Source organism: Polypterus senegalus, chromosome 3, assembly GCF_016835505.1.
Source record: "Polypterus senegalus isolate Bchr_013 chromosome 3, ASM1683550v1, whole genome shotgun sequence".
In the NCBI taxonomy this organism is placed as follows: Eukaryota; Metazoa; Chordata; class Cladistia; order Polypteriformes; family Polypteridae; genus Polypterus; species Polypterus senegalus.
In genome coordinates this window covers 202371090-202388158 of record NC_053156.1, presented here as the reverse complement: position 1 = coordinate 202388158, position 17069 = coordinate 202371090, and positions in this window count along the sequence as shown.

Genomic DNA, 17069 nt, shown 5'->3' with positions numbered 1-17069 from the left:
TTGCTGTGTGGCACATGCACTTCAGAGCTCAATGAAGACGTCTCATTTTTAAAAAAGCAATGTAATGAATAACATGAAAAATTCACCCTGACAACTACTTTGCATTTATGAAAAAAAATACTCATATCATATAATAATTCACACCTCATTGACTCTTCCTCTTGTCAACTTCATGTTGACCAGTTTAACATATCCAGAAATAAGAAACAAAACATAAAATGTGCACTTATTATAAATATGTATATACACTGTAAATTCGATGGATGGATGGATGTTATCTTTTGCATGGGTGTTATTTAAGCTCATCAATTTCAAATAAACTTGCTTTCCCTTTTTTGTACCCATCTTTCCATTTCCTTACATATAATGCTCAAGAGGATGCATTATGTGAAAATCTTGCCAACAATGCAGTAATTAAGAAAGAAACTAACTGTCTACGCCTAGTGGCTGTGAAATAATGTGCTTGTTTTTATTGATTTCTCTAATGTTTAATTAAAAGCAACCTTAAAGTTGACAGATGATGTCTTTATATGCATGGAAGGTCCAGGACAATTCTTAAGACTAAAAACTATCAAATGTGTGCTGAGCTGGAGGCCACCATTTAAATTAAAATGGCTTTGTATGTTTGTTTTTTTTTTTTGAGAATTCATCCCATCTTTGCTTTATTATATGAAAATAGATATTATTTTTGTACAAATATCTGTTACTTAACTGTTAACCTGAGCTGTGTTGAACATTTTGTTATATTATACAGGAAAGTAAATAGAACCTAGACAGAACTTTATTTGTCCCATACAGAAGCTCTTTAAATAAATAAACACATAGAGAGAAATAGAGAGAAAAATAAATAAATATATACACCCATGCTATGGCCTGAACACACACCAGAATGACAGAAAAGAAAGAAAATGTAAGTAATACCCCAACTCCAAGTATATCAAAAGCTAGAAGTGATTTTAAAACACAAGGGGAGGTATAATCAAAGGGAGACTACAAAGACCAAAATGATAGCATCTTGATCAGGGGAATGTTAAGGCCTTGTATGGGTCTGGATTTGTTTTGTACCTGTATGTTGTATTTCTTTTCACCCCATGCTCTTTTTTCAGTTAATTTACCTTCCTTTTATAGCCTTTGTGTAAATTTTACAGATATTTTGTCATGGTTTTATCCCTAATGTTAATCAGTTTTGCTCTTGCTTTTCGTAACAGTTTAATTCAATTTTCAATTGTATTTTGAGGGTGGTGAGTGAGGACCTTAATTAAACTACATACAGTGGAACCTCTAGATACGAGTTTAATTCGTTCCAGCACTGAGCTTGTATAGCGAATTTCTTGTATCTAGAACACAACTTCTCCATTGAAAATAATGGAAATCCAGTTAATCCGTTCTGCACTCTCAAAAATATCAACATAAAAATCAATTTTCCTAACAAATAACACTGATAAATAAGTGTGGATACATTTTGTCTGCTGAGCATCATGTGATCATAACTGAGCTGATGGTTCTCTCGTGTGCATCTCCCTCTCCTTATCTCTCTTACTCACTCGCTCGGGTGCCTCTCTCTCTCTCTCCTTATCTCCCTTGCTCGCTCGCTCGCTCGCCTCTCTCTCGCTCCTTTTGAGGGTAGAGAAAAGCCAAGCAAAATGATACCTTTTATTGGCTAACTAAAAAGATTACAATATGCAAGCTTTTGAGGCAACTCAGGCCCCTTCTTCAGGCAAGATGTAATCAAAGCTTGCGTATTGTAATCTTTTTAGTTAGCCAATAAAAGGTGTCATTTTGCTTGGCTTTTTTCTACATTCATAATGGCTAACACAGTACAACACCCTAGTACTCCTCTTGAGGGCAATTGTCTCCTATTCTCCGTCTGCATGTCCGCAATATTTTTGGATACGCTTATACGGCGAACTGCTACAGCGAAACAATGAAATCACAAGTGCACAAACGCATAGGTCCTCACACTAGGAACAAACAAGGAACACTGAGTGAGCTGACGGGCTGGCAGCGTTAACTTCGTTGAATACCCGAGTCGAGGCGGATTGGGAAACGCGTCACGCATAACCACAGCCTGGCTCATGGCTCGTAATGCGAGCCAATGCTCGTATTTAGATCTGAATTTTTCGCTCATACTTTCCTCTTATCTTGAATTTCTCATATACAGAGGTGATCGTATCTAGAGGTTCCACTGTACTCTCTTTTCATTTTGTTTTTTCACTTTTTTGACCTTATGGCCTTTTTCTGGACTTTAATTTTGGTGTTTGGATTTGGCTTTGTTATTTGAAGTTGTTTAGATGTTGGTTTTCTTCTGGATCTTTTTTTGGTTGTTTTTGAATCTTTATCTGAAATTGTAGCCACCTTAGCATTATGTTTATGAGCTAAAAACATTTACTTTTCTTCAAAAAGAAAAAAACAAACTTAAAAATACCAAAATATCAACATAAGTACAGTAGAAAATGTCTATCTAGTGTCCACTTCTGTACTGATGCAGATTCAGTACACTTCCCTCTTGTGATATGTTTCAAAACAGTCACCAACTCATAAGCCCGATGTTGTAGTTTTTGCACACTTTTTAAAAACTTTTTCTTTTGTTTCCACATGAGAAGGTAGGATGTCAGTAAATGATCGTCACAACCACAGCACAAGGCTTAGTGACTTCTACATTTTCCCTGAAACAAACATTGACAGTTTCTGCATTGTGAACAGTTCTTAGGGACCTAACGTCTTTCTTGCCCATCTACTTACTTACGATCATTTTACCTTTTTGCCACACACCTACTTTCACCATGGTGAGCCTTCAGGCAGCTGAATTCACCAGGCATATCACGGTGGTCATACAGTGCCATATGCTTCAGTTTCACTATCCGTGTCAACATCTGATGAACAATTCACATTGTCATCACTATCACTTGAGCCAGTTTTAGTTTGTTTTAAAACTGGCTTTATAGCTTCTTGTTTACATGCCATTATGTTTGGTTGAAGGCTTTTGATGAGTACCATAGAATTGCAAAAAGCATAGAAATAATCATGATTGTTTTGCAGCATTATGTCATTTTGTGCACTAGTTGGTGGCAGAATACTGTTCTGAGCATTATTTGGGCTAACGCTGTACATTAGATTAAAAGAACTATTTCCCAAGAGACATTCAGGGTTAATTGTTGCAATGGGCACCCGAGATGCTTACCCAGCCAGAACACCTCCGTAAGGGAAGGACCGGGGGAAGGAGCTTGCACGGGGCAATACTTCCCCTGGGTCAACAAAGGGCAGCCCCCTGGCTTGCTACAGTACCTTTGAGCAAGGAAACTCAACCCTGCTGCGGCCCATGGTCACCGCCAGGGGCCATGTGGAGAACGGCTGAGCCCTCCTGTGCAGGGCTGCTGGTGCTTATGTACTGTGCCGTGGGGAGCAGGGCGAAACACTCCTCAATTGCAAATAAAAGGTGTGTTGTGTGGCAAAGTCGCGGTGTTTGTTTGTGATCTGCACTCCTTTCACACTGTATTTACATAGAAATCATAGCCTGAGAGATTCTTGGATGTAATGCCAAGGAGGTTAGTAATTAATTTGTTTGGTCATTAGAACAAAAATTTTGGTGCTTTCCCTTCTCCCTTCAGCATTGCTTAGTGGCAAATATATAACAAAAAAATGCCATGGGCAGACCCACGAATATAAAACTTTATTGATCACCAATCAAGAGGGTGGGATGGAGAGGCAAATAATATTCAATAAATAAAACAGAAAGAAAGCACACTGATCAGTATACCAGGAAACAAGACACTATTATGATGGTTTAAATAAATGCCACCTGGACAACATGTATTTTTGCCTTTTCTTTGCTCTGGCTGTGAAATGCCAAAGTCTGAGGCCTAACAATTGTTTACTCTTGTGACAGATAGGGGGCGCTATCGCTCCCTTGAACCCTTGTCCACGACTCCAAACACCAGGTAAAAGTCCACAAGTTGACTTTATTAAATTTCCACAGTGCACAAAGCACCCTCTCCTCCACTATACTCATACACAAATCAATAATAATCACAATAATACAATCCTCCACTCCCAGACGCGTTGCCACCCTTCCACCCAGCTCAGTCCGCCGTCTGGGAGCTCCCACAGTCCTTTTATATACCCTGACCCGGAAGTGTTCCCAATCCCCAGTCCATGTGATTCTCTATCACTTCTGGGTCAAGTACGAGTCCTTCTTCTCACCCCGGAAGCCCGTTGCTCTTCCTTTGACGCACTTCCGTGTTATAGGGCACAAATGAGTCTTCGGTCCTCCCTGCAGCTCCTTCCTGCGGCCCCTGTGGTATCCAGCAGGGTCTTGTATAAAAACTACATAGTCCATGACTCCCTGCTGGTCTTTGGGGCACCTCCATACTGCAGGGAGGGCTCCATCTGGTGGCCTGGGGGTATTGGCCGGGATGACAAGCCGGCCCCATCTCACACTTTTTAAATCTTTAGAGTCAAAATTATTTTTATTAATCAGATTATGCAAAACATGCAAGTACAAAATGTATGAACTCTGTACAAATAAGTGCCCTGATAAATCACACTTTTTGCATTACGTGTTGCACATTGACACTGTTTCTTGTGCCTATTGCTATACAGTGCACACACTTACACTTCTTGCTGTCATAGAAGGTTGGAAAATGTGTTAACTAAAAGGAAAAATTAAAAAAAAAATGTTCTGCCTTATCCATTTGTCTCCACACTCATCAGCTCAAAGCACTCCTTGGACAAAATGACTTGAAATCAGTGGCGTTTCTAGCAAGAAAATTCTAGTAATTTGTCCTATATGTGTGTAGACACCTCTAATGTTTAAGGCTCAGTGGTGAGTATTTTAGGTTCATATTCACCTCTTGTACTGTTGGGCCCCTTTGGCAAATGGGGTGATGGCGACGTCCTGGCAGCACTCTGGCAACAGTGGGGCAGCAGTGATAACTTCTTGGCAGCACCCTGGTGACAAAGTCATTGCAACCCCTCCTGGAAACACAAGCATCAACTCAGAAGCACCCCTTTCAGGGAATGAGTAAACAAGGCAGGAAAAGAAGGCCCACATCGAGCATCAGAGGCACAAAATAAAGGTCCAGGTTCCTTGGAAACAGCAAGCAAGATAATGGTTGATGGAGTAAAAAATATAGTGGCAGATATGGGAGATGGTGCCTGAATTGGGCAAGCAATAAAGCATGTACAGGTGTTGAGAGTGCCCAAGAAATGTTAAGAGACGTAGGAGTAGGTGGCTCCATTATAACCGTGGCACAAATAAGACCAAAAGGTTTCAGCATACATTGATGTGAAGGATTGCGATAAAAGATCAGCAAACACTAGAAAAGATGACTGGACTGAGGTGGTGGCGAAGACAGTAGACTTGGGTTCCATGGCGAGAGACTTTAGTTTCTGGTTGTTTTGGTTCTTTTGCTGGTGGTTCATGCTGACTTACAAGATGTTCTACAGTATATTTGCTTACCTAAAATGTAATAAATCAAAAACATTATTGTATTTATCATACTCTAAATTCACTCTCTTAGAAAAAAAAAGGAAGACGGTGTAACAAGCAAAGTCATTAATTTGGTATTTCAGAAAAAAATGGCAATATCTTCTCTGGGGGCTGTTTTATTTAGCCATCATAGAATAATACATTTTTATACCCACGTCATTTAAGGTTTCTTGCAAAAAATGTAACCCTAAAAGGTCCTTTTTTAAATTATATGTTAACACATAAAACATATTTTTTACACTTTGTGTTGACTTTTGTTGAGGCAAGCCTTGCAAGAGTTGAAACCTTCTGCTATCATCTTTGCTCTCGTCTTTGAATATCTGGATTAATATCTTGAGCAGAGTTCCTGTCTTTTCATTTCTGCTAATAAACTGCCCTCATTCTCCTTGTGATATCTTTTACAGTCCATAACCAGAAGGGGTGGTCTATTGTGCATCATCTTGCCCTTCTTAGGTGGAATCAGACTCTCTTGACTACTGATAATTTGCATCCTTGACTGACGGTTTCCAGAAAGGTATGTCAGGAATTGGCCAAAGATAGTATGTTAGTTTTTTCCTTGTAGAGTTGTTCCAGTTTTCGTTTAAGTGCCACTGTTTAAGGTCAGTTTCAGGTCCATTTAGGAGCACATCAAATGTGTTTTGTTTCGGCTCTAGAAGACATTTAGAGAGGAATGCCTGCAAACTAGGGGTTGCAAGTATCAACACTAATAATTAGGTTAAAAAAAAGCAAACAAACACCCGGAACTACTATCAAAAAAGCTTGATGTAGTGACTAATCTCTTTTTGATTGTTGTTACGTGCTTCAAATATTTTATTTGTTGCTATTATATTATTATTACAAAGTATTTCATCAACCTACTGGCTTATTGACCTAAGAATCAATATCACCAAATGTATTGAAAATCATTTTTATAAGAAATACAAACAGTCCAACATTAAACAATAATCAACTTGAGATCAGCACTAACATGGCAATAAAAAAATCTGAGAATAATGTGACAATCCAGGATGGACATTGAAGTCCTCGAGTACAATAGTGTTCCCAGTATGTACCTCAATAAGCAGGGAAAGCCATGCAGCCTAATGTAAGGAAACCACCTTTGCACTGACCACATTTAAGCTGCTTTTCTGCTTACTACTGTACCCAGAAGGGCACCCATCTGACCACTTTTAATGTACATATGCTTTCTCAGCAGCAGGTCATTACTTTTGCTTTAACACCCCAGGAGCTAAAAGGAAAAGCCAAAAAAACAAACAAGAAAATGCTTACATTATGTATGTGTATGGGGAAGATCACCTGGCTTCTTACTGTAAAATCATTAATCAGCGAGCTCAGTAGCGTCAGATTGCCAAAACATGTGTAGTCTATTTTTAGTAATGCTCTAGGTGTCATAAAAATGAAAGCTATTTATTTATTTATTTTGTGCTGTTTTTTAAGTGCATTTTCTCTTTCCTTAATGATCCCCTATGATAAACTGGTATCCCATCCAGCACTGGTTATTACTTTGCACGCTAGGTTTCCAGGAAAGTTTCCCCACAACCCTAGGAAGAGATTAAGCAGATTGAAGAAATAGATGGAATGGATGTTCAGTGGCATAAACTACCTCAGAGCTCAGTAGGAGCTGGTAGAAATCACAGATGCATCTCCTAACAAACAGTCCAGATGAATTTGAATAAAAGAAAATGTAACTTATTCTTGTAATCTTAAAGCAACCCTCCACTTCATAAGCATTTTTCCAGTGTTGTATTATTTGCTCAATCTAATTACTTATTGCCCTGCGGTGGGCTGGTGCCCTGCCCAGGGATTTGTTCCTGCTTTGTACCCTGTGCTGGCTGGGATTGGCTCCAGCAGACCCCCGTGACCCTGAGTTAGGATATAGCGGGTTGGATAATGACTGACTGACTGACTAATTACTTATCTAGAAAAATATTGCTTTATGTAGTATATGAAATTGTCTCCATGCCTAGTGATGCAAGTCTGATTGGCAATGGACCCTGCAGGTTTCACTATACCCTTGGGTCTGTGTGCACATGTACAACCTGAAATAAGTAAGGCATGTGTTTTTGTCAATGCTTACTCCTTTGTTTTCTGGTTTCTGTTTTTAACCAACAGTAGAGTGACCTTTGTTCATTTGAACCATCTATCAACATCTGTCTAAACCAACATCATGCTACCCTGCACAAACCATCATGAATTAATCATCCCTACTCAACAGAACGTGCCTCATCAAAAAGGATGGCATGATCATCTGTAGGAGATCAGAAGAATTCTTGACCCCCAATGGCACCCAATAAAAGGAGTCAGTTCTGGTTAAACATGTCTGTAAAAGGGAGCATCATTGCAAAACAATCATCCCTGTGCCTAACAAGCAAAATACTAAATCTAGTCTTCTACTGTAGATGTTCATGTCATCTAGTCTACTAAACAAAAGTCTAAATGATTACTGGGCACTGGTGCTGACCTCTGAAATGATGAAGTGCTTTAAACATCTACATTCTTCAGCATCTCAAAATTGCCACAGATTCTCTCCTTGATCCACTTCAGTTTTCTGTCAACACGTCGGTTAAGGATGTGAAGAACATGGCTCTTCAGAACACCTTGCAACATTTAGACACCTCATCTACTTTTGCCAAGATCTTACTTTTGGACTTCAGTTCTGCATTTAACGCAGTCATACCAAAGCTTATCTGTGGCAGACTTCTCTGTATGAATCTGGACTATCCCATAGGACTCTAAATCTCTGATTTTCTATGTAACAGACATCAGACAGTAAAGATGGGTGAATAACAGTTTGGACCCCTAATTCTGAGCACAGGGTCCCCTCAATGCTGTGTTCTGTCTCTTCCATTTCTCAATCTACACTAAAGACTGCAACTCCATTGACCCATCTGTTAAATTGCCGAAGCTTGCTGCTGACACCACCCTTATTGGCTGAATCATAGACCATAATAGATAGATAGATAGATAGATAGATAGATAGATAGATAGATAGATAGATATAGATAGATAGATAAATAGATAGATACTATGAGGTGCCATATAGAAGGGAGGTGGCTTGACTGGCCAGTTGGTGCACCCTCAACAATCTTAACTCAAAAATATTTATATTCATTTAAATATCTTGGTACAACTATCACTCACAGTCTGAACTGGGATGAACACATAACTGCACCTATCAGAAAGCTTCAGCAGCAGATTTTTTTTCTGTCAATGTAAACAGTTTAACCGGTTTTAATAAGTGTTTTTTTATTTCATGGAGCAGTCATACTATCAGCTTTCTCCATAAAAGTCTGATATGGCAATGCATCTGGTCACTTGAAACAAAAAATGAAGGGTGTTATTCAAAGTGCAAAAAAGATTGTAGGTGTGAAACTGGATTCTATTGAGTCCCTTTGTCCACTATGTATCAGGAAAAATGGCAGAAACATAATCAAAGACTACACTCACCAAAGCAACCATCTCTTTGAGTTATTACCATCAAGGACACTTTATAGGTCACTAACGGTATAAACTGCTAGACATATAAACAGTTAATTTCCTACTGCAGTCTCTCTGATTAAAAGCAATGTCTGATTCATCTCTGTCTTCTCCTGATTTCTAAACTCCTCCATTGCATCTATTTTGCATTTATTTTTTGTATTTAGTTTATAAACTTCAGTTGTATATAACTGGGCAGGAGTGCAATTCTGTATTACTATATTGTTTTATATATTTGTGTTTCGTGCAATATATTTTTCATTAGTACTGTATATAATTTTGTGATGTTGTCATGTATTGCACATTGAGTTTATTAATTTTCTTTATCTTTTTATGTGTATGGCTGTAACACCAAGAGAAATTACTAGGAAATGTGTTGCCTGGCAATAAATAAAGTTCAAATTCAACTTTAAAGTGCACGATCATCAATCAAGCCTGATTATTATTTTTTTAATGAGACATCACCCTAATCACATTATCTTAAATTTTTTTTTGTCCATTCCTTGTTTCGAAAAGGGAAAAGTCTGAACCAATGTAAGCCATCTTAATTTGGGGTGTTCATAAGAAATGTAATCAATCAATCAATCAATCAACATTTATTTATATAGCACATATTCATACAAAAAAATGTAGCTCAAAGTGCTTTACAAAATGAATAGAGAAATAGAAGACACAATAAAAGATAAACATAAGTCAACATTAATTAACATAGAATAAGAGTAAGATCTGATGGCCAGGGTGGACAGAAAAAACAAAAAAAAACTCCAAAGGCTGGAGAAAAAAATAAAATCTGTAGGGGTTCCAGACCAAGAGACCGCCCAGTCCCCTCTGGGCAATCTACCTAACATTAGTCAAACAGTCCTCTTTGTATTTAGGGTTTTCATGGAAGGACCTGATGATGATGGTCACGTAGACTTCTGGCTTTCAGTCCATCAATGTTGGTGCATCATGATGCTTTGAGTAGGTGGTGGTGGCGCAGGCCGCCACCACAAAGAAACCGGAAACAGAAACAGAAGAGAGAGTAGGGGTCAGTATGGATTTTGGAGCCACTGTGAATAATTATTATGAAGAACTGAACATACAGAGTATCAGTATTAAGTTAAAGTGAAGTTATAAAAAGGCCATGTTAAAGTAATGTGTTTTCAGCAGTGATTTACTTCACGAGAAAGAAGTACATAATAAACAATAATATATGAAATAATAAAATCATGCTTCAGTTTAAATATTTAAAGATGAAATATTCTTGATTGTAATAGAAATTTGCCACTTTTCACCCTCTGGTAGAGATCTAAAATCAAAAATAACATTATATTCATAATCACTGACCTAGAAATAGTGTAAAACGATACCCCACATGCTTATATTTGAAATTTTTAACTTCTTAGGAGTGGCTCTTAGAGGGTTAGAAACACTGGTAAACAATATGATATCAAAAATATCACAATATTTATGATCAGCAACCTCAAACTTCCCCATTTTTTAAAGTTTTGTGAAAAGAATGAATTTTGACCCTTCGTATCTCATTAGGTGATGGTCTCATTAACCAATGGGGTCTGATAATATGGCACACAAAACTTCAACTCATTCTGATCATTTCTGATGAAGACACCTATTGGTTTACTCTTTATCATAAGGATGTAAATTCCCTGTACAAAGTATGTTTCAAAAATAACCTAAAGTGGGGGTTTTCAGGCCTAGAGGGCTAAGAATGGGGTGTGGGGACAAAAAACGTAAAATCTAGTTTAATGAGACATCAACACGAGTAGAAGGGTATATAATATATGGGAGTTTTCTTGTTCTGGTGAGTCAGGAGGTGCTGGACAAAAAATAAAAAAGACTTGGTTTCAAAGTGTTTATAAGTACTTCTTATGACCACAAAACACAGTAATGTAAAGATTGCAATTTATCTTATAGGATATGTGAAAGCTTTTCAAAAATAGATACAAATAGCATGGATGGTGCTGGTTACCTGTTTACTGAGTCACAACTTGGCCTTTATTTAAGGTTCAAATGTATTAATTTATAAATGACAGTGCCATTTATTTAGAAACAAAGTACTGCATAAGCTGGACCCTATTGTCAAATTGACAGAGAGACATATCTAAAAGGGGTATGAGGCCTCCAAAATAATTCACAAAATCACACTATGACCTTCAGTTGCCAGCCCAGAAGAAGCTTATCCAAGCCAGCCATTTCCTCCACAGGCTAACAATGGCGAGCTTGCATTTAAAATTCTAAATATTACAAATGTCTCAAAATGCCCAACAAGTGAAAGAGACATTTAAACTCTAGTTGTACACTAAAAATGCAATAATAAATTTGATAGGATTTGTTATTGAATCATAGAGCTGTTTCCGCAAATCTCAGAAGGGCACACAATACAGCAATAATCACCAATCCATGCACAAAGCGGATATCAACATATAACAGAATAAACCCATTAACGTTCAGCTTACCCCATATGCACACAGCAGGTGTGCATGCAGGCATTTTATGCCAACAATATCGATCCATGTGAGCCATTATGTCTATCATTATACAATTTATGTTAAATTGATGCTCTAAGAAATGTTTTTCCAGGAAGTTTTGTATATTACTGCTGCAATGTGACCATTATGAGCATCTTATCCATAGAAAAAACTACAAAATCACAGATAAAATAATTTAACATTATATACAATATAACCAATATCCTCATGCCCAGTGACATTTCCCTCTTTTCCATTTTGACAAACTGTACAGGATGATGGGTCCTTACACCATTTGGATTAAGGAAAATATTTATCTTTTATTTTTTTTTCCTTTATTGAAATTTGAATTGAGCGATTCTTTGACCAACATTCTACAAAATAATTACGGAGTAATATTTTTAAATCTTTTTATACTCTCTGGAGATGTTGTCTGAATCTTCATTCACATACAGAAAATCTGTAAATGTCATAATTCCTAGCATTTTCCATATTAAATATGTTAGAGAAGACTGGAATAGGCCTTTCCTTTATCATTGCTGAGTAAGAAGACATAGGACCAATTTCCATGTCCAAATTGTTTATTTCACAAACCCAGTGATAGAACTGAATGTTGGGTAGTGCCGTGCCACCTCCTGCTTTAGAATGCTGTAGAGTTGTCTTTGTAATACCGAGCTATTTTGAGCTCCAGATAAATAAAGATGCAATTGAGACTACCTTCTTAAAAAAGGATTTTTTGTCTAGGTATATTAATTCTCTAAAAGAGATAGGAGCTTTGGGAGGATTCAATATTACTTTAAGTAGTGCCACTAACACCACAACAAAGTTGAAAATAATACGAAACACTAAACTATTTATACATGGCAGGGCTATTTTGATATTTTTGAGTACATTAAGCATCTGCTTTTACACAAAATGTAAATAATTTGTACCCTCTTTGATTAGATGGGTGGATTTAATGTCCCAAATGCTAGATTACTTTGAAACATGTTTATATCATGAAAAGGAGGGCAATAATTACAAATGAAAGCCTTTTGGATTTCTTTGTCTTTCTTCCCATTAAGATGACGTGTAACAGCTGTGCTGAGCTGAAGTCTCACACTGTCTCAATAAGCGTCATCTAATCTCTGAAAACAAAATGAGCTATTGCGTAGTTTCTTTACAAACCCAAGTGCAAGCGTCAAAAACCATGTAACATGTTTAACAATTATTTGGATTTGTCTGTCATTGTTTTCTGGCATTAAGTCATATCCTCAATTACAGAATTTCAAAGGATACATTTTTGCTCAGGAGTAAACTTGTAAATTATTTTTTCACATTGACCCTAGTAAATTAATCTCTTGATGATATCAGAAGCAGAACACACAATAACATATTTGTGGCATATGCCTAGATCCTTTTAATACTTAAAGAGGCAATGACCCAATATTACCCTCAGGAGGGAATAGAAAACATCCCCATCTTCTGTGAGAAAGAAAGATTTCCTGAACTAAAGTCATTGAAAAGACTCTGTTTCAAATCATCACTGTCAATTAACGTGCATGCTTCCTAGCAGGTTGCTAGTAATTTTATTTAATTCTTTCACTGATTGAGTTATGAAGTAGCATTTAGCATGGTGCAGTCAGCAGTTGCTTACTGAAGGCTTATGTGCCGTGATTTAGATACACTAAATATGCATTGCAGAAAATAAATAAAATATATACAGTATGGAAAGCAAAATCTGTGAGAAAGAACAAATCATATGTAAATTCTAAGATTTTCTGTTCTTCTGACAGGTGATCTAAGAGAAGACCGTTTAATTCCTTGTTACAAGCAGCTTTAAATGTTTGTCACATTACAGTATAAAATCACAGAAAATGCTGCAGCTGACACTAAATTATAAAATATTTAAGGATTTCAAATAAATACATTTCAAAAATGTAGTGAACTTACACTACAATAATTTGTACAGATGTAAGAATTATAAAGGTAGATTTTTCTTGTTACAAAAAATACAAAATAAAGGAAGTAAGGCTTATTATTATTATTATTATTAGTAGTAGTAGTTGTAGAAGTAGTACGTATAGCTTCAATACTGATAAAACACAAAATGGGCGATTATGTGTTGTGTATATTGTCCACAAATGCACAGAATACAGAAGAAAATAACAACCTCATTAAAATAACACTATTATATAGAGTTACAAAGGAACACAGAACAGAAAACAGAACATCTGATCAATAGGTAATGGCAGATGTCTATTAATGTTTTGTACTCATTTATCCACATCAGGCTTCTTGTAGTAGTGGCAGCAAGACAGGAAATAGCCCTGGATGGGGAAAACTCTCATACATTTACAATCATTCATATTGAACAAGGAGAACGACCTAGAGTAACTACAGGTGAAGAACATGGAGATACAAATTATATGCAAACACTGCTGAGGCCAAGACTTGAGTAAGGACTTCAGACTGCTAGCCACTGTGCCAATAAATTATTATTTCAGTTCATTTCATTTTTGCATATGTATGGTGCACCTCATCCTAGACTAGCTCAGAGCACCATCCACATGTTTAAGTAAAATACTGCCAAATAAAGCCATGTACAGTATACATGTGTATATATTGCAAATGCCTGGATGAAGGGAATGACATGCTGGCTGGGATAGAGAGCAATTCCCTACATATATAAAGTTATTGAACATGTCAGTGTCTTTAAAAAGTATTCACTCCTTGGATGTTTTCAAATTTTATTGTTGTAGAATGTTGAATCACGCTGGATTCAGTTTGATTGTTGAAAATATCGAAGTGATTTCAATTAATTATGAATATAAAGCATAAAATAATTGATTGCATAAGTATTCACCCATTTAATATGTTTGACAGCCTGACACACAAAAAGTCATGCACTCCTAACCATTGAGTTGTGTCTCAATTGATAGTTTATGCTGTGACACACACAAAATGACCAATGAACTGGAGATCCCCGCCATGGTAGCTCCAAAATTGGGCTGTGATTCCTTTTCATGGCAAGCAGAGATGTAGCCACACATCTTGCCTGACAAGAAACGCATGGTTGGCGAACGCTGTTGATGGAAAAAGCAGAGTGACTCGTACTACACGACATAGCTGATGTGAAGACAGCTGACTGATCACACTTCATATCTGGCAGATAAACAGAATAAGGGCAGGGGCATGCAGCATGTACATGGTATTGCTGACAGGAAAAGAACTGCAGTGGCAACAACAATTAAGGCACAGCATGGCATCCACAAATAACAAACAACAACAACAACAACAACATTTATTTATATAGCACATTTTCATACAAACAGTAGCGCAAAGTGCTTTACATATTAAAGAATAGAAAAATGAAAGACACAATTATAAAACAAAATAAATCAAAATTAACATCGAATAAGAGTAAGGTTCAATGGCCAGGGGGGACAGAAAAACAAAAACTCCAGACGGCTGGAGAAAAAATAAAATCTGTAGGGATTCCAGACCATGAGACCGCCCAGTCCCCTCTGGGCATTCTACTTAACATAAATGAAACAGTCCTCTTTGGATTTAGGATTCTCACGGAAGGGCTTGATGATGATGATGGTCACGTAGACTTCTTCCTTTTAATCCATCCATCATTGTTGGAGCATAATGAAGCTTTGAGTAGGTGGAGGTGGCGCAGGCCACCACCACAAAGAAACCGGAAAAAGAAACAGTAAAGAGAGTAGGGGTCAGTACCGATTTTAGAGCCACCATGAATAGTTGTTATGATGAATTGAACATACAGAGTATCAGGATTAAGTTAAATTACGATTAAAATGAAGTTATAAAAAGGCCATGTTAAAGTAATGTGTTTTCAGCAGTGTTTTAAAGTGCTCTACTGTATCAGCCTGGCAAATTCCTATTGGCAGGCTATTCCAGATTTTAGGTGCATAACAGCAGAAGGCCGCCTCACCACTTCTTTTAAGTTTTGTTCTTGGAATTCTAAGGAGACACTCATTTGAGGATCTGAGGTTACGATTTGGAATATAAGGTGTCAGACATTCCGATATATAAGATGGGGCGAGATTATTTAAGGCTTTATAAACCATAAGCAGAATTTTAAAGTCAATCCTGAATGACACAGGTAACCAGTGTAGTGACATCAAAACTGGAGTAATGTGTTCTGATTTTCTTTTCCTAGTTAGGATTCTAGCAGCTGCATTCTGCACTTGTTGCAAACGATTTATATCTTTTTTGGGTAGTCCTGAGAGGAGTGCGTTACAGTAATCTAGTCGACTGAAAACAAACGCGTGAACTAATTTCTCAGCATCTTTCAGTGATAAAAGAGGTCTAACTTTACTTATGTTTCTTAAGTGAAAAATGCTGTCCTAATGATCTGATTAATATGTGATTTAAAATTCAGATTACAGTCAACAATCACCCCTAAGCTTTTTACCTCCGTCTTGACTTTTAATCCTAATGTATCCAGTTTATTTCTAATAGCCTCATTGTATCCATTATTGCTGATCACTAAAATTTCAGTTTTCTCTTTATTTAACTTGAGAAAATTACTATTCATCCATTCTGAGATACTAGTCAGACATTGTGTTAGTGAATCAATAGAATCAGGGTCATCAGGAGCTATTGATAAGTACAGCTGTGTGTCATCAGCATAGCTGTGGTAGCTCACGTTGTGCCCTGAGATAATCTGACCTAACGGAAGCATGTAGATTGAGAATAACAGTGGACCCAGGATAGAGCCTTGTGGAACACCATATCGGATATCATGTGTCTTCGAGTTGTAATTCCCACAACTAACAAAATATTTTCTCCCTGTCAGGTAGGATTCAAACCAATTTAAGACACTGCCAGAGAGGCCCACCCATTGACTAAGGCGATTTCTAAGAATGTTGTGATCAATGGTGTCAAATGCAGCACTCAGATCTAAGAGGATGAGAACAGATAAATGGCCTCTGTCTGCATTTACCCGCAAGTCATTTGCTACTTTAACGAGTGCAGTTTCTGTGCTGTGATTTGTTCTAAAACCCGACTGAAATTTATCAAGAATAGCATGTTTATTGAGATGGTCATTTAACTGCATAATGACTGCCTTCTCTAGAACTTTACTTAAGAAAGGCAGGTTGGAGATGGGTCTAAAATTTTCAAGAGCTGAGGGGTCGAGATTATGTTTCTTAAGTAGGGGTTTAACTACAGCAGTCTTAAGACAGTCTGGGAAGACCCCAGTATCTAGTGACGAATTTACTATGTCCAGAACATTATCAATTAGCACGCCTGATACTTCCTTGAAAAACACAGTGAAACACATTGCACGGGCCGCTTTGGGTATGTATTGCTGCAAGTGACATGATGTACAGGAAAAGAACTGTGATGCAGCTACAAATAATTCAGTGAAGTGCAGAGCACAGGCCGCTTCAGGTCCTTCTCATGGCAAGCGTCATGATGGAGAGGAAAAGTACAGCCATACGGCCACACTCAGTTCCATGAGGCACATTACACAGGCCACTTTGAAGTTTCGTCTGCTGAGGATCAAAAACAAGTTGTGAAGTTCATTGCAAAGCAAAGTGATACACATCATCTTCCCTAGAAGAGGAACAACAGTCGTGATCGTTGCTGACAGTAAGACAAACTACACATGTAACTGACACGCGTTT